We start from the raw sequence: 16,690 nt of genomic DNA on the forward strand, positions 1-16,690 counted from the left end.
CTGGTTTTTGTATGGAAAAATAAGGGGAAGCATTTTATCTTCCCAACTGAAACATTGGAACATTTGGGCAGTGTCAATGAGAAAGATATTCGAAATAGGACTGAGATGTATATCCCAGAAAGAGAAAACTGTCTTGGCATGATACTAATCCACATACTCTTGAGGATGAGAATGCGCTCAGAATGAGAATGATTTACAATTTAGGAACTATTTTGTCTTAAAAAGATAAACTTTCTTTTTTTAAAGTTTATTTATTTTTGAGATAGAGAGCAGGGAAGGGGCAGAGACAGGTAGACAGAGAATCTCAAGCAGGCTCTGTGCTATCAGCCATGAACTGTGAGATCATGACCTGAACCGAAACCAAGAGTCGGACACTTAACCGACTAAGCCACCCAGGTGCCTCCACAAAAATAAAATTCTGAGGTACAGTCATTAATGATTTCGCTATGGGGAATTCAAAGTTCAATAATGACTCAAGCACACCATACAACACAGTTTGAAGCAAAGCATTGTGATTGGTGAGAAATTCAAATAAATACAGACCATATTTTGAATAGGAAAGAGTAGCTTGTTTTGAATGTAGGTAATGTGTAAAATGAAAATCATGAGCTATGAACTCTTTGTAAGTTTAATAATTTCTAACTAAAGAGTAGACTAGTCAGAATATACTCTGATCTTAAAAACAAGTTTTGTAGAGTGTCTTATCTAATTAACATTCCACTGGAAGCATAGGGTATCATGTAAGCTGGGGATAATTAGAAAAATAGGTCTTGTAGATGGTCTCTGATTTACAGTACTTTTTGCTGGATAACAGATGATTGGGTTTCTAGAAAACACTTACTGAATATTTTAATGTGGAGGGTTGAAAATAATCCCAGAGGTGCCCGTACCCTCAAGAAGCTTCTAGTGAAGTAATAGAAGACATAAATATGAAGAGCTGATCATTCTCTCTTTGATTCTTCTCTCCCTCTACTTCCTATCTTCTCTGTCATTTAGGCAAGCTGTGTTATTCCTATTTGCACAAAATACTAAACACACTTTAACCTCCTTGTCTTTTCTCACACAGTTCTTACTTTTTAGAAAACAGCTTCTTCCCTTAATCTCTGCATATCCAAATCCTACCAATCCTTCTGGCCCAACATTTAGTTGCCTTTAGCTTAGGTGAAAGAAAGGACTTTAGAATTGAGAAAGTTGAGAAGCTGAGAAGTTAGACATTGGGGCATTGGAATCATCCTCATCCTGAATGTTGAAGTCACTGAGAGTGATGACTGATGGAGAGGTGGAAAGGAAGACTGAGCGAGGGGTAGGTATAATGAAAAGAGACCAGAGTATTTTAGAAACTGGTATTTGATGGAAAAGAGGGTGAGGAAAAGGAGGCATAAGTGAGGTTTCCTTTTAGAAGAGGAAAGATATTTGAGTGGGAATTGTAGGAAAGTCATTTGGGAACAGTGTTTGGGAGGAGAGGAGAACTTTCATAGTGAGTCCCAGAAATAGGGCATTCAAGACTAGGTATGTAGCCATCAGCCCTGTGGTATCCCCACATGGTGGCCTGGTTGCATTTAAGAGCAGGAGGTGGAAAGACCAATCAAATAAAAGCCTGAGCCTATTGAAATGCTAGGACTTTGTTCTGATTGAACAGGACTTCCACAGAGCAGAGGGGCAGAGGGCAGATTGGGCAGATTAGGTGCTGGCATGAGAGGGACCATGTGGAGTAGGAAAAAAAGCATGGCAGAAATTGGGAAGGGTGGAAGCTTGCGCTGAGGATGCTGAGAGTGAATAGCTGCATCAGATTAGGAGAGAGCTGAGAGGGATATAGTGAGAAAAGGAAGAAGTGAGTGTGGAAGAAGTTGTGACTATTTTCATGTATGATTATTTATCGGATTTGATATAAGTGGGGTGTGGATTTCAATGCCAACTCTCTATCAGCTAATAGAGCTTCGGGGCTGGGAAATTAACATTTTTAAGTCTATGTCTTAATTTGTAAAATGAGGAATCATGACACTTGGCAGACATCTCTCATGAGTTGTCTTGGGAGTTATATTAAATAAGATCATATTAAATATATAAATATATTTTTAGAGGAAGGAGTTTTATTTAAGTTAAGTTGCTTAGTAAACTAAGCTGCTGTTTCAATTCAACAATGGTAGTCATTTCTTTCTTAACGAAGTTGGAATTCATCATCCCTAGAGTTCCAAGTGGAATCCTATGCCTTCCAAGGAATGGCTTCCTCTACTGAGGAAATTGACATTTCCTTCTCACAGGTGAACCACACTTAATAAAGTGGGGTTCAACAAAGTTGCCACAAAGGAATTGAATCTCGGGATCCAATGAAAGATAGAAGGAGATTAAAATTAGTAAGAGTTGTAATTGCTTTTTGACTTTGGGGTTTTCTGGTAACTAAAAAAAAAAAAAAAAAGGAAACAAAAGCCTCTGTCTTTTTTCTATCGATCATTAGATGTCTGCTTCATTCTCTCATGCTCAGGCTGGTCATTTTATTGAAAATTGTTGCCAATGCTGTGTGCTGTGTTTAGGAAAAGGGTGCGAGAGGGGAGTAATTATAAGTACTCTGGCCTTTCATCAAACCCAGGAATCTTAAGTGACAGCTGTTTGAGGGACTTGTCATTCAATTAGGCGGTTTGAAATGCTGCCAGTGGTTAAAAAACCTGTGGTTCATGAGTTTGCAGCCACTGAGGCCCTCACAGTCTCACAAGAGTACTTGCATTTCATTGGAAACCACTGCTTTGTTGGGCCAGAAGGATGCTGGGCAGACATCCTGACCACGATGTTTATTTCTGGAGGGCAGAAATCACAATGGAAATTGGACCTGAGTCTAGCAGAAAATGATTCCCCCTCTTCAAACATGTATAACGTGGCAGTTAGAAATGAAATGTCTGTCTATGTTTTTAGCCCACTGAAAAGATATGGAAGGGTTAGTACCAGAGGAGTACTAGCATGTGTTCTGTATATTTCTGTCCTTCTCACCACGTGAAAACCTCATCTCTACTTCACCCGATAATGATTAAGTTTCTCTTTCGTAAATGGTATTCCTAGATGTATGTGGGATGAAAAGAAAGTAGAAAGCAAAGTACTTTTTAGAATTTGATCATTATTGGGCGAGTTACAACAGGTAGTGAACAGTTTCAGGGCAATTCAGAAGCCCCCGTGAGACTGAGTACCGATAGGGTTCAGCGGAGGCTGAGTTAGGAATGACCTCCCACAAGTGGGGCTCCTAACGAAGTGCTCCTGGGAGAGGATAACGCCACCAAGCCCATGCCGGAAGAGGGGGAAGTAGCCCTGCCCTGAACCAGTTCTCTAAAATCAGTCTGGTCTGTCTCTCTGTTTCCTCTGTTTTTCTTTGGCCTCTGCCTGGCTTTTTTTTTTTTTCTTGTCGTAACTGTACTGTGCTAGATATTGCAGACCAAATATTTATTTATTAATCTGTTATCCAAGGATACAGTATTGCTTTTGGCCCTCAAAAGTGATTAGGATTGTCTTGATGAGGGCTCCTTCACTAAATGTATTCCCAATCTTAAGGCCTTTTAGAATGTTACACTAAAACATTTTAAAACTATAGAAAAATACAATAGAAACAAATAGTGCATGAAGAGGTTATTTCTTAGAACCTGTCCTATAGGCTAGTAGAAACGATGCAGAGTTTTCTTACCTCAACTTCATGCTGTTGCCATTTTAAAAAACGTGTAAGATGAATGTTGTGCGACTAAGGTACGATAAAGATGTTTAAGTACAAATAAGCAAAAAGAGGTTAACCTACCTTCATGCTTTGTGTCCTTTGTTGATGTCACCCAAATCACTTATTGCCAGAATCATCTTGTCTTTGTTAAAATTTGGTGGTCAAGCAGGAAGCCTTTCTTATTCATGTCTGTCCTCTTGCTCCACCAATGTAAGAAGCCTATTCTCTGAGAACAAAGGACATCTCCGTTCAAAAAGTTGCCCCCGTAACCCTAACCTGATACCTGTCTGCCGTTAAACCTTCTACAGTAGATCATTCCTCAGGCACACAAAGGCATCTCTTCTCCCAGCGCCACATTTATCAGCAGAAAAAAAGCAAACACCACCACTTTCGCAGGTACACAGTGTCTCCACACCTATTACAGTTGAGGGCAGTGGTGACCTTACCCTGGCCCAAACCACCCACGAGTAGCCTTTGATGTTACCGAGCCTCATGTTTGAATACAGTCTAAACACCCCACGTTTGAACTGCAAGAGTTCTGCTTCCAGCCATGTTAGAAATGATATCAAAGACGGTCCCATTTTAATGGTCTTTCTCTTTCAGAGAGAAGGCAGTTGGCGAGGGAAAGCGCGCCGAAGCTGTGTTTCTTCTCTGTTTTTAGTTCTCCCGCCCGTCCGCACTCCATCTCTCCTTCTCCACCCTATGCACATGCCACACTCTGTCACGAGAAGGATTGACTGTTTTGGGGAACAGTAGAGTCCTCTGGGGGAAATGAACCCCTTTCTTTTTACAAGTGAAAAAAATCCTTCACAAGAGATAATTTTACGTGGAGTTTCCCCAGAAGAGTGGGTGACATTCATAATTTGGGTAAGGCACCAGGTGGTTTTATAGCACAGTGGGAGAATAGTCACTAGAGGAGGATAATTAGCCAGTGGGCCCAGGAAGTCAGGAGTTCCAGGCTTAAGGCTGATGATCATTTGAGTAGGAAGAAAGTTTAACAATCGTATCGTACAGGAAGTTCATTTTACAGGTGAGGATATTCTTGGTGTGAAATAGAGTCAAGGCCTTTCATGGAAACAGATTCAGTGATCAGATTATTTCAAATATGGAATGGCGTTCAAAGGCTCTGAGAAGCTAGCTACCTTCTGTTATAATATACACGCGCTTAGGGGATTTAAATCTTATGTTCAGACCGTGAAAGGTCATTTTTGCTTATAGACTCCTAAGAATAAGACACACTATGTGATTATGTGTCTCGTACACTTCTAAGTACTTGGTAGATTTAATTCATTTATTCCTCACTACAACACTATGAGGTAGGTACGATTACTGTCTTCCCAATTTTCCAGATGGGGCAACTGAGACGTAGAGAAGTCAGGTAACCAGGTCGAGCTGACCCAGTGAGGAAGTGGCAGAAGTAGGATCCAAAGTCAGGCGTTAGGCTGCTGAGTCCACACTCTAAACCACCGCATTATACCAGGTCTCTGACAGTATCTGACTGAGAAAGTCAGAAATACAATTTTTTTTTTCCTTTCTCACAAGTTTGAAAATAGAAATTATTAGATTAGATTTATTATTACTTTTTAAAGAAAAACAGATTTCTATATCTGGGTTGCTGTCACTGTGGCAGCACAATGATACGTAAATGTCCAGTTGATCAATTCCTGTGCTTTCTTGCCAAGTGACAGCATTCACAAGGAAGAAACCCCTTATGGAGCTTTGCCTGAATTGTTTCATTTGTATACCTCTTGGGAGGGAAAAACGTCTTTGCAAATTTCTTGACATTACTTTCTTTGAAATTGTTAAAGCCTTTTGTTTACCAAAGGCTTTACACTGTTAAAAGTAAAACTTCCTCAGTGTTCTGAATTTTGGCCCAGTTGGTTAATCTTTCAGGAGTGTTGAAAACAGGGCTTTAATTAGCAGTTTTATCAGTTAACCTAGTCACTCATCTCCAGTTCTTATCTGAGTCCTTGGTAGTGCAGGCACTTAGGGACATCAGAAAAAGGCCGACTTGTCAGTGTGACAGTTGAGAGGCCTTCTGTGGAGGGAAAAAGAAAGATCTCAGAAATGGACAGTATTACATGGAATCTGATACCGATCCAAAAGAAATGATCTCACCAAAAGAAGCTGGAAGAGGACTTGGTTTCTCTTGTATTTTTCTGTAATCCTCTATGGTATGTCAGTCACCTTTGTGAGTCAAGACAGAATCAGTGGTCTTGTGTGATGTGAAGATGGAGCCTCAACGAGGGAAAAGTTCTAAACCAGCTGCTTGGTCACTGAGCTGAACGTAACCCTGGAGTGGTGCTTCGCTACGCAAAACCAAAGGACCGTTTGGAATATTAACACGGGGCTTGGAGAGGTCAGTTTCCTGGTGAAAGTGAGAAAAGTACCAGTCACAGGAAGTATATAGAAAGAGCAATCACATTTTGCCTTCTCTAATGCAATCCAATTAGAGAGGTGTGAATCTCTGAATTTAATTTATTTATTGGTCTCATTTACTTATTATATTCCTCATTTGCTAAACATCTTGTTTCTCCTGTATTTGAACTGCATTAAAATGTACCATTACCTGGAAATAAACCTCTACTTCTTCAGAAATGAAAAGCGCTTGAACTATAAAAAGAAGATCCGTAAATTCATTATCTCAGCATGGGTCTGCTATCATTGCAACAGCAGAGAGAATCACAGGGAAAAAAAAAATCCATAAGGGATACTTTGGAGCCAGGAGATACTTATGCTTGCCTAAGCAGTTCTGATGATTTGATAGTTGAAATGTTTACGCTTTTGTCCACTTAGATAACGTACTTAGGACATCTATTTTAAACAACAGATAATTGTAGTGGTGCACTGAGGAGGCTGACATAGTGGTAGTTGGTATCTGAGGATTATTAAAACAAACTTAGATGGTTGTTGCATAGGGTGACTCTTTTTGGCAAAGCAGTTACTTAGTGTTTCATGCTAAAAATGATAGTGTTTTAGATTTATCCTAACACCACAGAAAAACACATTTTTCTTCAGAAGCAGAAGGGTGGAACATTAGTTAGAGCTTAAGAAAAGCTTACTTTGATCTTCTGTTTCTTTCAGCCGTACCTGAAAAGTAAAATCGGCATATGACCTTATTTCGTCTCTGGTTCTCTATTCTTTTTTCTTCTATATCGTTCGACTTAATTTCAAAGTAGCTAAAAGTGCCAAAATGAAAGACCAGGTTAAATTTTCCCCGAAGGATATTGAATGTCATGGTCATTATTCTAATAATAAGAGGTTTGTGTAGCTGCTTTGATTTCCACAAGCTTCGTAGCCCCTTTTCTGAGGGGAAAAAAATACCTTTCGCCTCAAGTTTTCTCACAAGTAAGCAAGCTAAATATCATGCCAGTCTTCGAACTTGTAGCAAGCTGGAATCCTGCTGCCTTCACTTTTTGAGATAGAAATATTGGCAAATAAAATGGAAAACTCACCTCAGTCAACTTTATCAGGCTGTGATTTCTATAGATAAACTCTGTAGGAGATTTGAATTTTACACTTTTCTAGTTCCAATAATGGCACACTTCATGGAGTTAAAGATTTCTCAAAATTACAGGATGACTATAACAATTACATATATATGTATAATAATCTCTGTAGATGATTGCAGTAATAACTTGAAGTAGTTTTGAATAAGTGAGTTTTAAGCATCTCTCTCCCTGATCATTACTGGTAATTTGCCAGTTCACACCCTCCGGTACCCAGACACCTACGTTTTTCTGGGTCTGCGATCTCTTGTTCCATCATCTTTCTTTGTCCCTCCCACTCTCATATCCCTTCTTTCCTCCTTATCTGACTAACAGTCTATCATTATAATCACTTACTTACACCTTCAGCTCTTTGCCCCTTTCTGACTTCTTGTACTAACTACTTGTCTGCTCTGATCCTGTGCAGCTGAACATGGCTGGAAAAACACACATAAGCAAGCTGAGTGGCCTCGTTTTCAATCCGTGACCACTAACCTCAAGTGAGCCTCAGGATGACCACAATCTGTTTACATTTCTCTAATCCATTCATTCTCTCTGTCTCCTAGTGGAAGCAGTGGTTCTCAACCAGGGGTGATTTGTGCAACCCCTCCCACAGCCACAGGGCATTGGCAATGGCTGGAGATGTTTTTGGTTGTCACAGCTTGGAGGAGGGAGTGCTACTGGTGTCTAGTGGGTAGAGATCAGGGATTCTGCTAAATGTTCTGTGATGCACAAATAGTGCTCCCTGTCCCCCCAAAGAATGATCTTGCCTTGAATGTCTATAGTGCCAATTGAGAATCCCTGTGTAAAGCATTATATAACTTTTCTCTGTTTAAACGTCCAACACTCTCTCTGTCCTGTGCTTTCAGCTAATGATTTTCCCTTTTCATCTGAGAAAATAAACAGTTTGAAGACACTTGTTTCACTTCAACTAGCATTCCTTCCTGTTACTATGGATGCCCATCTCTGGTCCTAGATAAGGCTGACCCCTCTTCATGTATTCTAGCTCCCATGCCCCCTCCTCTACTCAGAGACAGAGTGCCAGTAATTTTCTATTTTCTCTTTTGAATTACCAATTCCCACCCTTGATTATTCCCATCAACAAAGCAACATGCTGATAACATCTCCTGTCTTAAAAATGAAAACAAACTAAACCCCCAAATCTCTCTTGTGGACAGCATGATCCATAAATTTTCTTCCACTTTCTCTTGAACTTGCTCAAAATGAACTTTCATCCCCTCTACTCCAGAGAAATAGTTATCAAGGTCACCAGTCATGTGTGTACTGTTTTATCCAGTGGTCATTTACTCATCTTCAATTTTCTTGTGCCATCAGAGACTTTTTACATAGTCAGTCACTCCCTCTTTCTTGAAACCCTTTCTTCACCTGCCTTCAGGATAATACACTCTACTAGTTTCCTTCCTCATTTATGTATATCTCCTCTCAGCTTTCTTTTTTGGTCTCTCTGTGTGGCATAAGAAGAAAGATATTTGGCCTTTATCCCTGGGTTCCTGGTATAGGGTTCTTAAAATGCTAGGAATTCCCTGAGTAATAAAGAGTGACAGGAATATCTTTTGTTCTAATGAGGTGACTATTGGTGGCCCCTTAGATAGCTTTAGGATGGGGGCTGGTCACCAAAAAGATCAAGTCTTGATTAAAAGGTTGGAACTTTCATCCCCATCCCCCAACCTCTGGGGAAAGGAGAGGGGCTGGAGATTGAATTAATCACGATAGGCCATAATCATGGCTATGTAATGAAACCTCTATAAAAGCCTCTAAATGATGGGATTCAACGAGCTTCTGAATTGGCAAACATATCCATGTGCCAGGAGGTGGTGCATCCAACTCCATGGGGACAGAGGCCCCTATACTCTGGACCCTTCTGGACCCAGCTGTATGTACCTCTTTATCTGACTGTTCATTTATGTCATTTATAATAAACAGTAATACTAAGTATGGCATTTTTCTGAGTTCTGTGAGTCATTCTGGAAAGTTATTAAATTGGGGCCAGGGATTGTGGGAACTCCTAGCCGAGTTGGACAGCTTTGTAACCTGTGTGGTAACTTGGGGACCTGATGTCTGAAGTGGTGTCTGAAGTGAGGGTAGTCTTGTGTAATGAACCTTAAACATGTAGAGTCTGACTCAGGCTCGGGGTAGATAGTTTCAGAATTAAATTTTAGGACACCTTGTTGATGTTGGAAAGTTGGAGAATTGGTTGATATGAGGAAAAGCCACTCATTTGGTGTCAGGAGTGGGACTGGCTGGACTAGTCCTGGCTCATGGAAACTTGTGGTTTAGGAAGAGAAAGGATGATTAGACACAGGATAAGGAACCTTTGATTGTTGGGTGGCCACATAGTGACCTATGGTATGGATCAGCAACTGTGTTGCAACCATTTACTAAAGGTAAAGCTTACCAATGGAATTTAGAGATAGATCCAACTCCAAGGGAGTTGGTTCACTGGATGTATAGGGAAAAGCAAATCAATAAAGTAAAAACCAAAACATACAGTCCCTTGATTATTGTTATCTGTAATAGCTAATATGAAAGTAAGAGAGTGCTGGGTCGGATCTTGATGCTGGAACAAGCTCAGATTTTGGTTAGTTTGAGTTTTGACCAATAGCCTCAAAAGCAGCTCCCAAAGTGAAAAATTATATAGGACAACAAGAGTACCTTTAATACCTCTGGCACTAAGAAGGTAGTCTATGTAGGGGAGGGCAAAAGCAAGAAATTATTGAAACCAAGGGGGTATGGTATAAAAGAGTTGTCTCATTTTGTGGATTGATATCATCAGCTTCCTGAAGAATATTTACCAAAATGGATTGTGAAGGTGGCTAATTAAGAACAGTGGAGTTTCTTTTGGATTCAATGCTCTGCACTGGAAGAGCATGTTTGGACTGATGCAGAACCCACAGCTCACTGCAGAACAATCACAGATGGCTGTCGCTGATCCAGACATACATTAGTTTATTCTGAAGGGAACAGTCACTGTAAGGTCTGGTAACTCTGAGAACAGACACTGACTGACTTTCTCTGTAAATGCCAAGTGGAACACCCCAGATAAAGCAGCTTATATGTTTCATATGCAAGCCATATGGGATTGGCATCATGATAATCAGGAAATTAACTAACTGAATATGCCTGTTATCCAGGTCCCTTTTGGTCTCTTTTGCATGGGTATCCCATGTAACCTTGTTGCAAAATCAGCAACAGTCTAGGAAGTCTTATTGAATTTGTTGTCTCAGCTTCCCCTGCTGGGTCTCACACATGCTAATAAAAACATTAGATTACTTAACAAGAGACTGCAGAGGCTGAGGAGAGAGTCAAGGGACTTGTCTTAGCAGAATGGGAAATTTTAAGTGGTTATTAAGAAATGGGGTAAATAGAGCAAATATTGATAGGGGCAAAATAAAGAGGTAAAGAAAGGCAAGATTTAAGAAACTCATCCCTGCAGAGTGAAAATCTTTAGATGGTTATTATGAAATGGGATGAATTAAATAGGGTTGAAACAAAGGTGCTAATAATAGCACTATGCTTTGGGTGGATCAAAAGGATCCCTTGCTGATCCTCCAACATTAAAGTGCTGTAAACTAATCTCTTGTATATACCTTAGTGTGTAGAAATTTTAAAAGCCATAAGCCATCAACATAGGCAAATCAATAAATGTGATACACGCCATTAATAGAATGAAAGATAAAAATCATATGATTATCTCAATAGATGCAGAGAAAGCATTTGGCAAAATACAACATCCTTTCGTGATAAAAACCCTCAACAAAAATTGGGTATCAAAGGAACATGAGGGATGTTTGAAGTAGTTGTGTCTCTTTTACCTGAATGTCTTTTGGGGATGGACATTGTGTATGACTGGAGAGCTGTTCCTGTAAAATAGAAGACATGTAAATCTACCTTTCAGGCAATATTAATTAGACATGCTAAATGGGAGCCAACAAGATTCCCTGAGCCCACGCAGTGTAGAATAGTAGCTGGAGTGCTGGCATAGACAAATTGTCTGAATGGAGTGTAGACTGGGGCTTAAGGCAGAATCTTATGAGTGCCTCCCAACATTGACAACTAGGACCAGAGAATTTTCGTTTGTCTTAGTCTGTTTGTGCTGCTGTAACACAGTGCCATAGACTGAGTGGCTTGAAAAGCAACAGAATTTTTTTTTTCATACTTCAGGAGGCTATGAGTCAGAGATCAGGGAGCCAGCACGGTCAAATTCTGGTGAGGATCCTCTTTCAGGTTACAGATTGCCAATTTCTTGTTGTACCTGAACATGGCAGAGAGTAGAGAAAGGAAGCAAGCTTTCTCGTGACTCATATAAGGGCACCAATCCATTCATGAGATGACCTCATCTAATCATAATTACTTCCCAAAGGCTCCACCCCCTATATGTCATTACACTGAGAGGTAGGGTTTCACCATAGGAGTTTTGGGGGAAACAAATATTCAGTTCATTGTACCAGTTGAAAGGCAATTACTAGCTTGTGGCCAACTATTAATTGAAACTACTCTTGAGGGTTGATGGGGGGTGGGAGGGAGGGGAGGGTGGGTGATGGGTATTGAGGAGGGCACCTTTTGGGATGAGCACTGGGTGTTGTATGGAAACCAATTTGACAGTAAATTTCACATATTAAAAAAAAAAAAGAAACTACTCTTATGACTGAGGGATATAAAATAATTTTGAAATCTGAAATACCCATGATGTTTTGGATGATGTTGAAAAAGCACTCTAATGGGGAGGACAGTGCCGAGAGAGTTCCATACTAAAATGGAAATGGTTTATACTAGATCCTACTACCAAAAGAATGTGGAGAGGAGATACTCATAAGCAGGGAGCCTCTTTTCTCTAGGGCTGAATTTGGAATTGTCACTCAGTGCCCTATAAACAGTTCCAGACTGACCAACAAAGAGCTGTTTGGTTTGTGAGTAGCAGTTCCAAGGTAAATGGATGGCATCCTATTTGGAATGCCACCAGTCTGACTGAAAAAGGTAAAAACAAATCAGCTCAGTGGGCTGAATTGCATGCTCTTTTTCTAGTAGTGATAGAAGAATTGAACAATGACAAAAGCACCGATGGGTTTTTTTTTTGTTTTTTTTTTATTGACTCATGGATGATGGCTTGGCCATATGGTTAGGCAAGAGGAAAGTGGGAACCTGACGGACTGCAGGGGTGCCCTTATGGGGCACAGCTCTGTGGAAATCACTATGGAAGTTTGAGGGATGCAGTGAAGTAAGACATGTCTATGCCCATCAGAAGAACTGCTTTCCAGGTTCAGAAGGTGATTGGAGCCACCAAGTAGACTTTTTGGTACACTCTCTTGAAGTGGCTTCCTGGATTCATGAATTGAGTAGACATAGTGTGGACTGCAGCAATGCACAGAGAGGCTGAGCCTAGACATATTCTTCTTGTACCCTCTGAGACACAAAATACTAACAAGAACTGTCATGTCAACAAGAGAAACAGAGATGTCAGATGCCTGTGAGGAGGATTCCTGGAGGGATGCCCCACACATAACTGGCAGATAGATTATATTGGACCAATGCACGTAGCCCAGGGGGCAGTAAATGGGTCCTGAAAGGTATGGACACTTACCTATCAAAATCCATATGGGATTTGCATACTTGGTGAAAGGTGCAGATGCTCAAAATACTATTGAAGGTTTGGAACAGAAGATAACTGCACCAGTTTGGGCTGCTGAGTTACATTTCTTTTGACTAAGCAACACACTTTATATTCCATGGTATCCAACAGTGGGTAAAGAGCTATCATATCAAATGGACATAATCATGTTTCATATCATCCTCAGAGTAGTGGTCTAATAAAGAATTGGAATGGGCAGTTGAAAAATTTTCTGTTCCAAATGGGAGGTGGGGAGATATGGGTATAAAGGGCTGGTTTACATGAACGTGTGCTTATATCCCCACGTGAGAGGGGTAAGGACTACTCCACCGGATAGATTCTGTACATTTTTTACCTGTATCACTTCAACTTTTGCTTTTTCATTTCTGATGCAGTGGTTCCAGTCTAGGGATGCAACTGTGGGTGACAGAAGCAGGGATGATTCCTAAGCAAGTAACTTGTAACTATACCTTTGCTTTGTGCCAGAATTCCTAAAGGCCTGACTGGGGGAGGTGGGTTGCGTTTATGCCATCTGGAAAACGTGGGGCTGATGGTTGAATAACTGCTGTGTTGCCTAGTTGTTGGGACAGCTCACTAGTTCTGTACCTGGGTAACCCTACCCTGTGTGAATGGGAGTGAACTGGGAGGAAAGCATTTGCTTGTCTAGTATTGCTGCTAGCAATTTGGAATAGCATAGGGGCTAAACCTTCCGAAGGTAGACATTTTAATCTTTTGACTTCCATTTTTCAGGTTATATCTAATACAGAGGCTATCATTTGGGAAGGAATTTCTGAGAACTGCTTCCTATTGCTATTTCAAAATCTGTGGGGTATGATAGTCAGCCAGACACTGTGTCAGTATAACCTTGATGTGATCAAATGCTTAGAAAAGTCCCTGGTTATAATGGACAAAATATAATGGCAGCATGCCCACCATGCCTGCGCATCACCCTTGTTTTCTGGGTGGAAAGCTATTAAGCAAAATAGGGAAAAACAATAGATTCCTGATGGGATTAAAGCAGTGGACATCATGTGTAGATCCTAGATCTCCTGGGTAATGTCCCCACATTGAGATGGCAAAGGTCATTAGAGACCTTATGTAGGTGTGAATACCATTCATGTAACTCTAGTATGAGGGACTGAACATTTGTGGGTGCAAAACATACATATTAACTGCACTCAAGACATTAGTTCCTAATGGCAACAACATACATGGTGAATTAAATAGCATTGGCCTGTAAGACAGAAAAGGGATTCCGTGGAAACAAGTGCCAGTCTAGGTATCCTGGGACAAAGTGAATTTGCTTTTAATGAGGAGCAGCATTTGGAGGAAAAGGATTTGTTAGCTAGAATAAGTAGATTAGAGGGAATTCTCTTTAGGGATAAGACAGAGAATGGAAATCAGCCTGGAAAGATGAAAGATCAGGCAGATTCAACAAATAATGCTGGATAATGCTAGAACCCAGCATTGGGAAAGGGTCTGTACCCTGACCCAACAGAGCATTTTGACTATTTTATTTTAATACAGTTAGAAGCTGAAGTGGCTATGGGACAGTGGCCCTTAATTCTAGCCATATTTATCAATACATTTTGTAATTTCTAGAAGTATGTTCTTCCTTACAGTAAAATTTTCAATGTGGCACAAAACATATTTATTTATGCTAATATACTCAAATATCTTAAAAATTGTTTTTGAAGCTTATTTATTTTGAGATAGAGACAGCACGAGTGGGTGAGGGGCAGAAAGATAGAGGGAGAGAGAGAATCCCAAGCATGCTCTGCACATTCAACATGGAGCCCAGTGTGGGGCTTGAGCTCACGAAACCATGAAATCATGACCTGAGCCGAAACCAAGAGTCAGATGCTTAACCAACTGAGCTACCCAGGTGCCCTATAGACTCAAATATCTGAGGTCCTCTGTCAAAGGTAGTCAAAAGTGGATAAACCTATGTGCAGTAATTAATGTTTCTGTATTTTATCTTATTTACAAATGATCTAGCTATTCAACAAATGTCCTTCATTTAACTTGTCACAATATACCCTTAATGTTTCAAATTACCAAAAAGATTTTTGAAACTATCTTTAAGTACACATACTATAAACCATAATTATTGTTAAAAAGTTCATTTATAAACTTTATCTTACATCTATTAAATTTTCTTGTTCTTAATTATGTTTTGATTAGTCATGAAATTTCATGAGACATTAACCAGCTAACCATCATTTTAAGTTATCTTTCTTGCTGACAGATTCTGTGACAGATAAACTTATTTGGCTTTTGTAAACATAGGTACAATAAAAGTATTATTTTTAAAGCTGATAACGACGTGCCTGTTTTAATTAAACCAACAAACTTAAACTAGCTTGTTTACTGAAGATTATCCTAAGATTATCCTCGACTGCCTGAACTTGAGAAACATTTGGGTTAGTTTCTACATTTCTGAGAGTATACTTGATTTATATAAATGCCTGTTTGTCTTTGAGCCAATTCAATAGAGCTCTTTACAAATTAATTTTGGTAGCACCATCCAGAGGCAGAAAACAAATCCCGCATCTATAACACATACATACACACGAACACACAGATAGATATAAGGAGGGATTTTGTAGCTTTTGTTTTAAAATTTTAGCTCTGAGACAAGTACAATAATGCAAAACTCACTAGTTTATAAAAGAAGAGTTGGATCCAAATTGTGTTTCCCAGATGTAATAAGTTACCTGTTCAAATGGCTAAAGCTTTTACTAATATTTGTGGCAGAGACTTTTAAGATTTTCATGGTTTTTAAAGTAGCCTTTCTATCTTTTTCTTTCTTTCTTTCTTTCTTTCTTTCTTTCTTTCTTTCTTTCTTTCTTTCTTTTCTTTCCTTCCTTCCTTCCTTCCTTCCTTCCTTCCTTCCTTCCTTCCTTCCTTCCTTCCTTCCTGTCCTTCTGGTAAGAATTACCTTAGCTCCTGGAGAGGACCAGGCAGTATACTTATATCTCAAGGCAGAGAAAGAATGCAAGTTCCACCAAGAGGGATTTTTAATCCCTAAATCCAGATCTTTTTACAGTCTGTAAGCCTTCTGAGACGAATAGGGAGGTTTTGGGATTGGTAAAAAGGGGATGTGGACTTGGAATTGTTTGTAGAGCTTCATTTCTGTTCTTGTGAAAACTCGATTTGTAAGAGATGTACCGTTGTTTTTAATTTTTCAAAGAATGAGTTGCAACCTGAATACTATCAAGAGGCTGCTCCTCCCATCCAACTCGATTATCCTCAGTTTACTTCTTTATATCAGGGAAAACATCTTCAACTGAGATGAAAATCAGAAGATAACTATGTTCTAGGTAGAGCAGTGTGTCTTTGGAAAGTTTTAGTAAATCCTTCCTCAAAGGATTCAGGATGTTTTTCTTTCCCTCTGGATACATAGTTCGTTGTAGCTTGGGGGAGAAAGCCTCAAAAAAAGTTCCTATCAGGCTGTGAATATCAATTTCCAGTTTTGTCAACTTCTGACCACCGAGCTACTACTTATCAGCCTGGATGAACAGTAAATATTCCTGGCAGTATTGAATATACCCCTTGGACACAAATGGCATTCCCAAAGAGGGTGCAAAAAATATTGCCTTCCCAAGATCCAGGGCCACTCTCAAAGATAAGTGAAAGAAAGACTCAGATAATTCCCCTGAGAGCTGGCAACAGTCAGCAGGACCCTAGCTGCAAATGGGGTACAACCCACATTTCCGTCCAGCCATATCTAGCCACAAATGGCACGCAACCCATGTTTCTGTGTGGCAGTATTTTTGTGGCCCCCAACCTGAAGGTTGCCAAGCGAAATTCTAAGGACACAGACAATACAAAGGAGAAGGAGACAGCTCCCTGGGAGAGAAAAGATGAACAACCGGTGGTTAT

The sequence above is a fragment of the Panthera pardus genome, unplaced genomic scaffold (genome assembly GCF_024362965.1).
Source record: "Panthera pardus isolate Hobbes unplaced genomic scaffold, ASM2436296v1 HiC_scaffold_2, whole genome shotgun sequence".
In the NCBI taxonomy this organism is placed as follows: Eukaryota; Metazoa; Chordata; class Mammalia; order Carnivora; family Felidae; genus Panthera; species Panthera pardus.